At 44.7% G+C, this 13,869-nt stretch overlaps 1 protein-coding gene across 7 annotated transcripts in view; it reads left to right on the forward strand.

Moving 5' to 3' along the window:
• The window catches only part of spaca9 (sperm acrosome associated 9), a 68,123-nt gene that overhangs the window by 8,572 nt on the left and 45,682 nt on the right, over positions 1-13,869 (forward strand). Inside the window, exon 1 of one of the 7 annotated variants that reach the window (XM_070863880.1) lies at positions 2,585-2,660. The exons of the other annotated variants lie outside the window; for them this stretch is intronic. The gene's annotated coding sequence lies outside the window, so the exon portion shown is untranslated. Of the gene's footprint in view, positions 1-2,584; positions 2,661-13,869 lie in introns of those variants that run through there. 7 annotated transcript variants of the gene reach the window in all.

The raw sequence follows: 13,869 nt of genomic DNA on the forward strand, positions 1-13,869 counted from the left end.
GTATGTGGTGTTTGATGAGAAGGTGGGGCAGGAGATTGCAGTGATCAAGTAGTCAGAGATACCCTTGTTAGAGATCAGGGGGACGACATTGCCCCTCGCTCAGACTGGGGGCGTAAATCTTCTGGGGCCTGGACTTTTATCGCCCGATTAAAATTGGATTAAAGGGGAGGGCCGCTGCGCACTCTGCATGGCCCTTTGGTGGTTGCCACTGGGCCACCAGAAACGCGTGAAACACCCAAGATGGAGTGCTGGGCTGCACGATGGTGGCCCAATACATGTCGGGCCGACCAACAAAGATGGCAGCCCGGAGAGCTGCAGACCTCCCCTTTAAACAGTGATTCGGGAACGGGTGTCTGCCCGCAAAGCTGCCGTTGACATCTGCCCGCGCCAGCCCAAAGGCCTGCAGGGCAATTTCCCCCATGGGACATTAAGGGGTCAGCGCAGGACAAAGTTGGAATGGGGCTTGAGGGTGTGGAACAATAGGCAACAAGGATTTTATATAATAGGTGTAAGGATCAACCAAAGGCACCACAATTAAAATTAATTCTGATAGAATGGACAATAAAAAAAAACAGCACTTCAACCCCCAGCCCCTCAAACTCCACAGTGAAGTGCAAGAGTGACAAGATCATGTGAACAACATCACCTCCAAGTTCCTCTCTAAGTCACACACCATTCTAATGTGGACATACACCATTGTTCTTTCATCCTCACTGGGTCAAAATCTTGGAACTCCTTATCTGAGACCAGCACGGGAGCATCCTCACCACAAGGACTGCAATGGTTTAAGAAAACGACCCACCATCAACTTCTCACTGTAAATAGGGATGGGCAACAAACATGTCAAATCAGCGCATTTGGAAAGAGGTGACATGATAGGTCCAAGTCAGCATGGATTTGTGAAAGGGAAATCATGCTTGACAAATCTTCTGGAATTTTTTGAGGATGTTTCCAGCAGAGTGGACAAGGGAGAACCAGTTGATGTGGTATATTTGGACTTTCAGAAAGCTTTCGACAAGGTCCCACACAAGAGATTAATGTGCAAAGTTAAAGCACATGGGATTGGTGGTAGTGTGCTGACATGGATTGAGAACTGGTTGTCAGACAGGAAGCAAAGAGTAGGAGTAAATGGGTACTTTTCAGAATGGCAGGCAGTGACTAGTGGGGTACCGCAAGGTTCTGTGCTGGGGCTTCAGCTGTTTACCTTGTACATTAATGATTTGGACGAGGGGATTAAATGTAGTATCTACAAATTTGCGGATGACACTAAGTTGGGTGAGCTGCGAGAAGGATGCTGTGAGGCTGCAGAGTGACTTGGATAGGTTAGGTGAGTGGGCAAATGCATGGCAGATGAAGTATAATGTGGATAAATGTGAGGTTATCCACTTTGGTGGTAAAAGCAGAGAGACAGACTATTATCTGAATGGTGACAGATTAGGAAAAGGGGAGGTGCAACGAGACCTGGGTTTCATGGTACATCAGTCATTGAAGGTTGGCATGCAGGTACAGCAGGCAGTTAAGAAAGCAAATGGCATGTTGGCCTTCATAGCGAGGGGATTTGAGTACAGGGGCAGGGAGGTGTTGCTACAGTTGTACAGGGCCTTGGTGAGGCCACACCTGGAGTATTGTGTACAGTTTTGGTCTCCTAACTTGAGGATGGACATTCTTGCTATTGAGGGAATGCAGCGAAGGTTCACCAGACTGATTCCCGGGATGGCAGGACTGACATATCAAGAAAGACTGAATCAACTGGGCTTGTATTCACTGGAGTTCAGAAGAATGAGAGAGGATCTCATAGAAACGTTTAAAATTCTGACGGGTTTAGACAGGTTAGATGCAGGAAGAATGTTCCCAAAGTTGGGGAAGTCCAGAATCAGGGGTCACAGTCTAAGGATAAGGGGTAAGCCATTTAGGACCGAGATGAGGAGAAACTTCTTCACCCAGAGAGTGGTGAACCTGTGGAATTCTCTACCACAGAAAGTTGTTGAGGCCAATTCACTAAATATATTCAAAAAGGAGTTAGATGTAGTCCTTACTACTAGGGGGATCAAGGGGTATGGCGAGAAAGCAGGAATGGGGTACTGAGGTTGCATGTTCAGCCATGAACTCATTGAATGGCGGTGCAGGCTCGAAGGGCCGAATAGCCTACTCCTGCACCTATTTTCTATGTTTCTATGTTTCTATGGTCATTCCAGCGTCACCCATACTTAGAGATCACATTAAAAAAAAGACAATTAAACCAGGATAAAAAAAATTTTTAAACCATCTTTGCAGAAGGAGCCGAAGGAAAGAAAAGCCTAAAAGACATCTAACCAAGAGACCCGTGAAAAATAAAATCAGTAAAATGATTTCAACACTCAATTTTCATACAGACCACATTTTTAATATTTAACCGCCAGTATCGCCTGAGGAGACCCGCGGGTTAATATGGATATATTACCCATTAGTGAGATGCTTAACGTAAATTACGTGTCTTGGTTCAATCCAGTTGCTAGGTAATGAAGATAAACAATGGTCACTAAGTGCAGCATAGTGGCAGCTGAAATTGTATCCAGTTAACGTAACAAACTAACCAGCTTGGTTGGTAAAAGTCCTCCCAGAGGCAACAGACTGATTTAAGAATTTAGGAATAATCCGAGATCTATTTTTCAACGGTTCAGGTAGGCGACCACCAAGCAATTGTTTCATTATTAATGATGCAATGTGAAAACAAAATATACTCTATAATTATATATTTATATTTGCATTGCAAATCTGCATTAGTAAACAATCTTTCGATTAATACATTCAGGACATTAGTATAGTCCGTCAATGTTATATTTTACTGACATTTAATCGAGTTGGTTTATTATTTTTAAAGTTTACATTCCATGTTTAAGATTAGTGTGGTGAACGCAAATAAATATAATACACGGAGTAAATTTGTCGTTTTCCAAATAGAAAAGCAAATTCGATATTGTGAAATTGTTTATTCTGCAAGGTATCATTTGTTTTGTTGCCGAGTTTTTTTTATCGATCCTCCTACAAAGGCTGAATGCGAAACTGGAATATGAAATTGCAAGTGATACCTTCAATGTTTATGCTATGTAAAAGATTGCTCCATTTGGAATACATCCGTTTTATTGCAGTAGCTGCACTGTGCAAAGTTAGTGCCTGGGTTTCATTTCCCCTTCCCCTTAAGTTTGCGGTTGATCTCATCATGACTATAATACCATTAAAGCAGCACAATGGGTTGATGCATTAACACAAGGTCTCACTTGTATTTATGATTTGAAGCTGGCTTGTAAACTGTTCACTTGGACAATGCACAAGCAGAATGCACTGCCGAGCAAACGCCATCTAATCAACTGGGATTCATTTTTAGCACATTTTAATGTAGCAATATCGCACATACCCTGATATTTCTGGATCTTATCCATATAATTAAAAGCCTCTCAAGTAACTCATATCTGTCCCATTACATCTTCCTAAAGCTTCATGCTTTCAAGTGTGACCTCAGAAGTATCTCCAAACATTACATTTTCTTAGGTCAAAAAGTCATAATTGGCTTCAAGAACCCTTGTCTGTTAAGTTACCAATCAAATATTCAGTTGATTAAATGTGAATGAATCAAACGGTGGCAAAAAGTGCCAGCAATCAAACCCCTCCACTTTTAAAAATCAAAACTGGGCCATTCAAACCAGCAAGTATCACACAACTGAATTCATTTCCTTTATCAGCTGCTATTTTTATTCTTCCCTCAGGTCAGTGCACACAGCTTGAAATGACATTTATAACATAATACATATTAAAAAAATATACACATCTCACTAAACTTACCCCCCAAAATTGGTTATTTAGTATTGGAAATGCCTACAAGAAGTTTCCCTATGGCAGGCCACCCCTGGGGCTCGAATTGGAAATTTCACATGGGCCTGGGAGTTTGTGGCCCCTGTAGAGAAATTCTGGAGGTGATTTTCACTTTGGGTGCAGGAGGATATTTGAACATACGAACATACAAAATTGACATGCAAGAAAAGACCAGCTGGTCCATCGAGTATTTATTGCCCATTCCTAATTGCCCTTGAGAAGAGATTTAGGGGTACGATAACGTAGTGGTTATGGTACTGGACCAGTAATCCAGAGACCTACACTAATAATCCAGAGACGTGAGTTCAAATCCCACCACAGCAGCTGGGGGATTTAATATAGTTAATTAAATAAATCTGGAATTAACCATGAAATTACCAGATTGTCATAAAAACCCAACAGGTTCACTAATGTTCTTTAGGGAAGGAAATCTCCCATCCTTACTCGATCTGGCCTTTCTGTGACTCCAGATCCACAGAATGTGGTTGACTCTTAACTAAAATGACCGAGCAAGCCATTCAGTTGTACCAAACCGCGACGGCAAAGTCAGCACTTCAACACAAGGCCTGCAGCGGTTCAAAGAAGGCAGTTCACCAATACCTTCTTATTGTGTTCCTAACACAGATGAGACTGCACACAGGGAGGTTAAAGTAACAGTGACCTCAGTCTTTATTAAGACACTCCAGAGTGAGGAACAGGCCTTAGGGGCCGGCTTATATACAGTGCTCCCAATGGATGCTGGGATCCCTTGGGACTTCAGGGGATGCACTCCCTGGTGACGGAACATGGGAGTGCATGCTTTACAAATACACAACATCACTCCCCTCCAAAGTCAAAGTGAAAACTATTTGCAAGGTGAGGTGGTCGGGAGTCTTTCTTTCCCTGGTGGACCACCTCGGTACAAATGTCTGTTCTGGTGTGTTGGCTGTGCTCTCGCTGGGCTGGCGTGTTGTTGGCCCTGCAGGGCTGCTGGATGAGCCTGGCCTTGCTGGGCTGTTGGGTGTGATGGGTTCAATTTCCTGGTCCAGCGTGGTGTCGTTGGGTGTGTGTTGTGGGCTCAAAAAAGGTGGTGTCTGCTGTGGGTTGTTCAGGGCAGTCTGTGAACCGCAGCCTCATTTGGTCCAGGTGTTTTCTGCAAATTTGTCCATTGTCTAGTTTGATTACAAACACCCTACTCCCTTCTTTAGCTATCACCGTGCCCGCGATCCACTTGGGACCATGTCCATAGTTTAGCACATACACAGGGTCATTCAGATCAATTTCCCGTGACACAGTGGCGTGACCATCATTTATATTTCATTGCTGCTGCCTGCTCTCTACCTGATCATGTGGGTTGGGGTGAACCAGCGAGAGTCCGGTTTTAAGTGTCCTTTTCATGAGTAGCTGAGCCAGGGGCACCCCTGTGAGCAAGTGGGGTCTCGTGCGGTAGCTGAGCAGTACTTGGGACAGGCAGGTTTGGAGTGAGCCTTCTTTGTCTCGTTTAAGGCTCTATTTGATTGTTTGTACTGCCCGCTCTGCCTGCCCATTGGAGGCTGGTTTAAACGGGGCCAAGGTGACATGTTTGATCCCATTGCAGGTCATGAATCCTTTAAATTCGGCACTGGTGAAACATGGCCCGTTGTCACTGACCAGTATGTCAGGCAGGCCATGGGTGGCAAACATGGCCCTCAGGCTTTCAATGGTGGTGGTGGCGGTGCTTCCCGACATTATTTCACATTCAATCCATTTTGAAAAAGCATCCACCACCACCAGGAACATTTTACCAAGAAACGGGCCCGCATAGTCAACATGGATCCTCGACCAGGGTCTGGAGGGCCAGGACCACAAACTTAGTGGTGCCTCTCTGAGCGTGTTGCTCAACTGAGCACACACGCTGCAATGCCGTACACAGGACTCTTAAGTCAGAGTCGATACCGGGCCACACGTGGGATCTGGCTATCGCTTTCATCATTATAATCTACCAAAATTCTCTGGACTCTGGAGAGGTACCAGCGGATTGGAAAGCAGCTAATGTAACGCCTCTGTTTAAAAAAGGGGGCAGACAAAAGGCAGGTAACTCTAGGCCGGTTAGTTTAACATCTGTAGTGGGGAAAATGCTTGAAGCTATCATTAAGGAAGAAATAGCGGGACATCTAGATAGGAATAGTGCAATCAAGCAGACGCAACATGGATTCATGAAGGGGAAATCATGTTTAACTAATTTACTGGAATTCTTTGAGGATATAACGAGCATGGTGGATAAAGGTGTACCGATGGATGTGGTGTATTTAGATTTCCAAAAGGCATTCGATAAGGTGCCATACAAAAGGTTACTGCAGAAGATAAAGGTACACAGAGTCAGAGGAAATGTATTAGCATGGATCGAGAATTGGCTGGCTAACAGAAAGCAGAGAGTCGGGATAAATGGGTCCTTTTCGGGTTGGAAATCGGTGGTTAGTGGTGTGCCACAGGGATCAGTGCTGGGACCACAACTGTTTACAATATACATAGATGACCTGGAAGAGGGGACAGAGTGTAGTGTAACAAAATTTGCAGATGACACAAAGATTAGTGGGAAAGCGGGTTGTGTAGAGGACACAGAGAGGCTGCAAAGAGATTTAGATAGGTTAAGCGAATGGGCTAAGGTTTGGCAGATGGAATACAATGTCGGAAAATGTGAGGTCATCCACCTTGGAAAAAAAAACAGTAAAAGGGAATATTATTTGAATGGGCAGAAATTACAACATGCTGCGGTGCAGAGAAACCTGTGGGTCCTTGTGCATGAATCCCAAAAAGTTAGTTTGCAGGTGCAGCAGGTAATCAGGAAGGCGAATGAAATGTTGGCCTTCATTGCGAGAGGGATGGAGTACAAAAGCAGGGAGGTTCTGCTGCAACTGTACAGGGTATTGGTGAGGTCGCACCTGGAGTACTGCGTGCAGTTTTGGTCACCTTAGTTAAGGAAGGATATACTAGCTTTGGAGGGGTTACAGAGATGATTCACTAGGCTGATTCTGGAGATGAGGGGGTTACCTTATGATGATAGATTGAGTAAACTGGGTCTTTACTCGTTGGAGTTCAGAAGGATGAGGGGTGATCTTATAGAAACATTTAAAATAATGAAAGGGATAGACAAGATAGAGGCAGAGAGGTTGTTTCCACTGGTCGGGGAGACTAGAACTAGGGGCCACAGCCTCAAAATATGGGGGAGCCAATTTAAAACCGAGTTGAGAAGGAATTTCTTCTCCCAGAGGGTTGTGAATCTGTGGAATTCTCTGCCCAAGGAAGCAGTTGAGGCTAGCTCATTGAATGTATTCAAATCATAGATAGATAGATTTTTAACCAATAAGGGAATTAAAGGTTATAGGGAGAGGGCGGGTAAGTGGAGCTGAGTCCACGGCCAGATCAGCCATGATCTTTTTGAATGACGGAGCAGGCTCGAGGGGCTAGATGGCCTAAATCATGTTCCTAATTCTTATGTTCTTATGTTCATTACTATACCCAGTTCTCACCATTATGCAATAACACATGTAGGGGCTCTAAGAGGGTGATTAACCCCGGTAGGATGTTACCAAAATAGTTGAGGAGTCGCAGGAACGACCGCAGTTCCGTGACGTTCTGTGGCCTGGGCGCATTCCTGATAGCCTCTGTCTTGGCGTCAGTGGGCCGAATGCCGTCCGCCGCAATCTTTCTCCCCAAAAACTCTACTTCTGTTGCTATGAAGACACATTTCGACTTCTTCAGTTGCAGCCCTATACGATCCAGTCGCTGGAGGACCTCCTCCAGGTTTTGTAGGTGCTCGACGGTGTCCCGACCCTTGACCAATATGTCGTCCTGAAAAACCACTGTGCGTGGTACCGATTTGAGTAGGCTCTCTGGAAGATCGCTGCAGCCGACCGAATTCCAAACGGGCATCTGTTGTAGATGAACAGTCCCTTGTGCGTGTTGATGCAGGTGAGGCCCTTCGAAGACTCCTCCAGCTCCTGCATCATGTAGGCCAAAGTCAGGTGAACGTCTTGCCACCTGCCAGCGTCGCAAATAGGTCGTCTGCCTTGGGCAGCAGGTATTGGTCCTGTAGCTAGAAACGATTAATAGTTACTTTATAATCATCGCAAATCCTGACCGTGCCATCACTTTTGAGTACTGGAACAATCGGGCTGACCCACTCGCTGAATTCCACTGGGGAGATGATGCCCTCGCGTTGCAGTCTGTCCAGCTCGATTTCCACTCTCTCCCTCATCATGCGAGGTACCGCTCGCGCCTTGTGATGAATGGGTCGTGGCTCTGGGACCAAGTGGATCCGCACCTTCGCCCCGGAAAAGTTTCCAGTGCCTGGCTCAAAAAGGGATGGAAATTTGTTAAGAACCTGGGTATATGAGGCCTCATCGACATGTGATAGCGCTCGGATGTCATCCCAGTTCCAGTGGATTTTGCCCAGCCAGCTCCTTTCAAACAGTGTGGGGCCATCGCCCGGGACAATCCAGAGTGGCAGTTCGTGCACCATGCCCTTGCAGGTGACCTTGACCATGGCGCTGCCCAGGACAGTGCTAAGCTCTTTGGTGTACATTCTCAGTTTCGTGTGGATGGGGCTCAGGGCAGTTCTGAATGCCTTGTTGCACCACAGTCTCTGAAACATCTTTTTACTCATGATGGATTGGCTAGCTCCAGTGTCCAGTTCCATGGCTACGGGTAAGCCATTCAATTTTACATTTAGCATTATAGGTGGACATTTCATTGAAAATGTGTCCACCCGTGTACTTCAGCATCTGCCTCCTCTCTCTGAGGCTCGAAATTGCTTTGCTCCACCATGAACCGATTTTCCTCTGCCACGTGGTGGTTAGCAGGTTTTGCAGAGCTTGCAGCTCATCTGCAAGCTAGTTGGAGGTGCCCCATTGTTCCACAGCTCTTGCAAACATACCCTTTGAAGCGACATGAATAGGCAGAATGGAAGCCTCCACAACGCCAACAAGGTGTGAATTGCCTTGCATTCATCCTTTGTTGCAGACTCTGAGTCATTTGGGTCACCTGAGGCCTGCTGGCAGTTGCAGACTCGTGGTTTCTGCCCTGTACATTTCTGCTCACAAACACAGTTCCAGTTAATTTATGAACATTGCTTGCACTTGTGTACTGAGAGATTTGTTTGGTGTTATCACTGGTGGACATAAATGCCTGTGCTATCGCAATGGCCTTACTGAGGGTCGGTGTCTCTACAGTCAAAAGTTTTCATAGGATGGTCTCGTGGCCAATGCCCAGTACAAAAAAGTCTCTGAGTATCTGCTTCAGGTAGCCATCAAACTCACATTGTCCTGCAAGTCGCCTTAGCTTGGCGACGTAGCTCGCCACTTCCTGACCTTCAGATCGCTGGCACGTGTAGAACCGATACCTCGCCATCAGCACACTCTCCCTCGGGTTAAGATGCTCCTGAACCAGTGTACACAGCTCCTCATACGACTTATCTGTGGGTTTCACCGGAGCCAGAAGATTCTTCATGAGGCTGTAGGTCGGTGCCCCGCAGGCCATGAGGAGGACCGCTCTCCTTTTTGTAGCGCTTCCTTCTCCGTCCAGCTCGTTGGCTACAAAATACTGGTCTAGCCGTTCGACATCGGCTTCCCAGTCCTCACCCTCCGAAAACTTCTCCAGGATGCCCACAGTTTGCTGCATCTTTGCATTGGATTCGTATACTCGTCGCCAGTTATTATGTTCCTAACACAGATGAGACTGCATACAGGGAGGTTAAAGTAACAGTGACCTCAGTCTTTATTAAGACACTCCAGAGTGAGGAACAGGCCTTAGGGGCCGGCTTATATACAGTGCTCCCAAGGGATGCTGGGATCCCTTGGGACTTCAGGGGATGCACTCCCTGGTGACGGAACATGGGAGTGCATGCTTTACAGATACACAACACTTCTCAAGGACAATTAGGGACGGTCTTGCCAGTCACGCCCACATCCCGTGAACAAATAAATTAAAAAAGCCTGCCCCACACCATGATGGGATGAGCATCATGACATTGAGGCGGATAACTGGCAGTAGTCGATCGGCCACCCACGATACACCCCCACCCGATTTTCATGTCCACTGACTTCAACGGACAGCCCAAAGTGACAATGACTCCTGTGTGTGAGCTAAAGAGAAAAAAAGAGATGCATCATGAGAGTTGCCGTTTTCAACTTCCTCCTATGCAACTGTGATCGATAAAGTGTACTGTGACAACCCAGGCACAGAATTTACAAATAACAGCTGTGATGCACAAATGGTGGAAAAAATATTAAAGATTTTTTTTAAGTGCTTATACAGTTTGTGCTATTAAAGAAAATCAACTGATATAATGATTCTATTTGGGATGACTTTTCTGTGCTACTGAGGACGATTAAAGACAGATGTTTATGAGGTATTTTGGACATTATGGTCTGACCAGCGAGTCAGTCAGCCAAACCTGGATATGGTGAATGATCACCTGTTCAGGTGTTTCGTTATTGAAGTTTTAGTGGCAGAAAACCTCCCTGGATACTGTATACTATTGGCCGCTTCGGCAAGAATTACAAATCCATGGTGGGAAGTGAGAGGAAACAAAGATCTTTTTATAATCATGTATATAACTTAGAAAAAGAAGGATGTTTGAAAAGGAGGTGGGATTAATAAACACCTAAATAAAGCGCTTGAATCTTAAACAAATACTTCAAATCCACCATGGGAGTTAAAGCAAAATATAATATATTATCGTGTAAAAGTTTTAGAAGGGAAGAGTAAAGACACTAAATTAGGAGTGCAGAGAGCAAAATTCACCAGAACCCCCCCTGTGTTTGAGCTCATTCGAAAGGAAATTTAATTTGGGACTACCTACCGAAAAGTTTGGAACTCTAAAGTGCTTATGGAAGAAACTACGAACTTTAATAGAGTTCTGAACTTTTACAAGACAAATTCAAGCCTGTGGGCGGACCTAGGGAACAAAGGAAGCCCACTTGATTATTGGAACTGTCTGGTTGTGAGGACTGAGGTAACCTGTCTGGAAGAATGAGTATTTGGAAATCTTCCTCCACAAGAGACATTACCATCACAGTATCACCCAGTGATAGCTCCCCATCAACATGGGTCTGGACAAACCATTTTCAGCATATACATCACAAAGAGGCCCAATCCAGCCGGTATGCGAAAGATTAAGCACAAAAGGACATTGCAATTACCAAATTACCAGTTTTTCGAAGATCAACCCACCCAAGACATATCAACTTTAACGAGCCCGACAAAAAATTACAAAGAAGAACCAAGCCTGCCAAAATTATACAAAGGATTGTGAACAGATTGGGCGGCAAGATTAGAACATTGAAATCATATAACTGCCCCTGTTTTCAACAGCGGTTAGAGAGAGAAGAGGAGAGGAGAGAGCGAGAGAGAGAGACGAAGAGGTTAGTGGGGGAGAGAGGTGGTCGCTACTACCTCATCAAGACAAGGAGAGAAACCAACATGACAGTTGTAAAACTAACTTTTCCAGCCTCGAAGTCTTGAAGTCCACAAGGAAGGAAGAACATCACCATTTACCATTAACTATCAAAAGGATTGGTTAGATAAGTCCCTGCCACCCTGGAGTCTAACCTAGCTAGAATTAGGTATTGGGAGGTGGGAGGTATAATTTTACTGCAACCCACTTTGAATGTGTAGTGTATGGTACTTTATTAGAGTGATTTTAAGTTTGACCTTGTACCTTTCCTTGTATTGTTCTTTGTTAGAGTGATTGTAAGTTTGGGCTTGTATTTTCTTACTAGAGTAGTGGGCCTGTATTACTTTGACTGTAATAAAACCGAAGTTCTTTGCATCAAACGAAGGTTCACCAGACTGATTCCCGGGATGGCAGGACTGACATATCAAGAAAGACTGAATCAACTGGGCTTGTATTCACTGGAGTTCAGAAGAATGAGAGGGGACCTCATAGAAACGTTTAAAATTCTGACGGGTTTAGACAGGTTAGATGCAGGAAGAATGTTCCCAATGTTGGGGAAGTCCAGAATCAGGGGTCACAGTCTAAGGATAAGGGGTAAGCCATTTAGGACCGAGTTGAGGAGAAACTTCTTCACCCAGAGAGTGGTGAACCTGTGGAATTCTCTACCACAGAAAGTTGTTGAGGCCAATTCACTAAATATATTCAAAAAGGAGTTAGATGTAGTCCTTACTACTAGGGGGATCAAGGGGTATGGCGAGAAAGCAGGAATGGGGTACTGAGGTTGCATGTTCAGCCATGAACTCATTGAATGGTGGTGCAGGCTCGAAGGGCCGAATAGCCTACTCCTGCACCTATTTTCTATGTTTCTATGTTTCTAAACCAGTGTCCTCTGCACTTTTGACACACCCACCAAATAAATCCAGTGTACAGAACCCAAGGGAGGGGGAGCGATTCGAAACCGCTCAAGTTGATCAGAAGGGAACCTGACCCCCTCATAGAGACCACAACACACCCCAAACACCCCCCCCCCCCGCCACCACCCTTACAGGAGGGATACTAAGTAGTGTACATGGAAGCAGGAAGCTCCAAAGGGAAGTAGACAGATTAACTGGGTGGGCAAAATAATTAAAAAGGCTAATGGAGTATTCACCTTTATCCCAAGGGGGCTAGAATAGAAAAGGGTGGAAGTTATGTTACAGTTATATAAAGCTCTAGTTAGACCCCATTTTGAGCACTGTGTTCATGTCTGGGCATCGCAACTCAGGAAGAATATATTGGCCTTGAAGGGGATGCAGTGCACATTCACTAGAATGATGCCAGGGGTTATGGGGAGCAGGCGGGGAAGTGGAGCTGAGTCCCTGATCAGATCAGCCATGATCTTATTGAATGGCGGAGCAGGCTCGAGGGGCCGTATGGCCTACTCCTGTTCCTGTTTCTAATGTTCTTATATAAAAGAGGACATGTGCTTGGACTAGGCTTGTATCCTCTTGAGCATAGAAGATTAAGGAACTATGTTATTTAGGTGTTTAAGGTGATTAAATGAGTTGATAGTTTCTCTCTATCAACCCTATTTCCAATGGAAGGGAAGTCCAGAACATGGGGGCATAACCTTAAAATTAGACCTCGGCCGTTCAGGAGTGATGTCAGTAAGGTATTATTCACACCAAAGCGTAGTGGACATCTGGAACTCACTCCCCCAAGCTATTGAGGCTAGGTCAATTGAAAATGTAAAAACTGTGATTGATAGGTTTTTATTAGGCAAGGGTATGAAGGGTTATGGAGCTAAGACGGGTAGATGGAGTTATTTACAGATCAGCCATAATCTAATTAAATGGCGGAGCAGGCTGGAGAGGCTGAATGACCTACTCCTGTTCCCATGTTCTTAAAAATTCTTGTATCGTGGAAACATTTTGTAAACAGTAAGTACATAGTATTACAAATATTACATATTTGGGGCCTACATTTTTAAATATCAAGGTATTTAAGATTTTGATCTGAAATCAATCATATAATATATTGGCCCCTATTTTGCGGTGGGTAATGATGGCAGACTAATAGCATTTGCCATTATTACCCCTCTGAAACTGCCCACAACTTCAGGATTTAGTGCATGTGCAGCTAAACATGGAAATCCTGAAGTTGTGGTCAGTCATTCACTGCTCCGACACAGGCTGTGGAATCCCCAACCCCCACAACCCCCCCCTCCCCCCCGCCCCAACCAAGCTGGCAATCAGTGTAATTGGTGAAATCAGTGGGACTGATGAAAACTTGGGCTTTTCCATGCTCATATCGCTGTTAAATGTTAATCCTTGTTGGAATAGGTATTTTAACAGTGTATCGACTGCTAAACAAAAGTTCTGGCCCTGAAAAACTAATTTTTATATTTGTGGACTGTCAAATTTCTCCATTATGATAAAAATTACAATTATTTAAAAACTTTAAAAATATATTTTTCTTTAAATTTGTTCATGATGTTTCAGCTTCTACCTTATCCCCATGTGAAAGTCCCAATATTTTGCTCTCTGTAATACTTTTAAAAAGTGTGGATAAAAGCTGCTTTTAATTTCCTGGTTTGCTGCCTGTGAGAATTCTTCAATGTGATTGGC

The sequence above is a fragment of the Pristiophorus japonicus genome, chromosome 20 (genome assembly GCF_044704955.1).
Source record: "Pristiophorus japonicus isolate sPriJap1 chromosome 20, sPriJap1.hap1, whole genome shotgun sequence".
Taxonomy (NCBI): Eukaryota; Metazoa; Chordata; class Chondrichthyes; family Pristiophoridae; genus Pristiophorus; species Pristiophorus japonicus.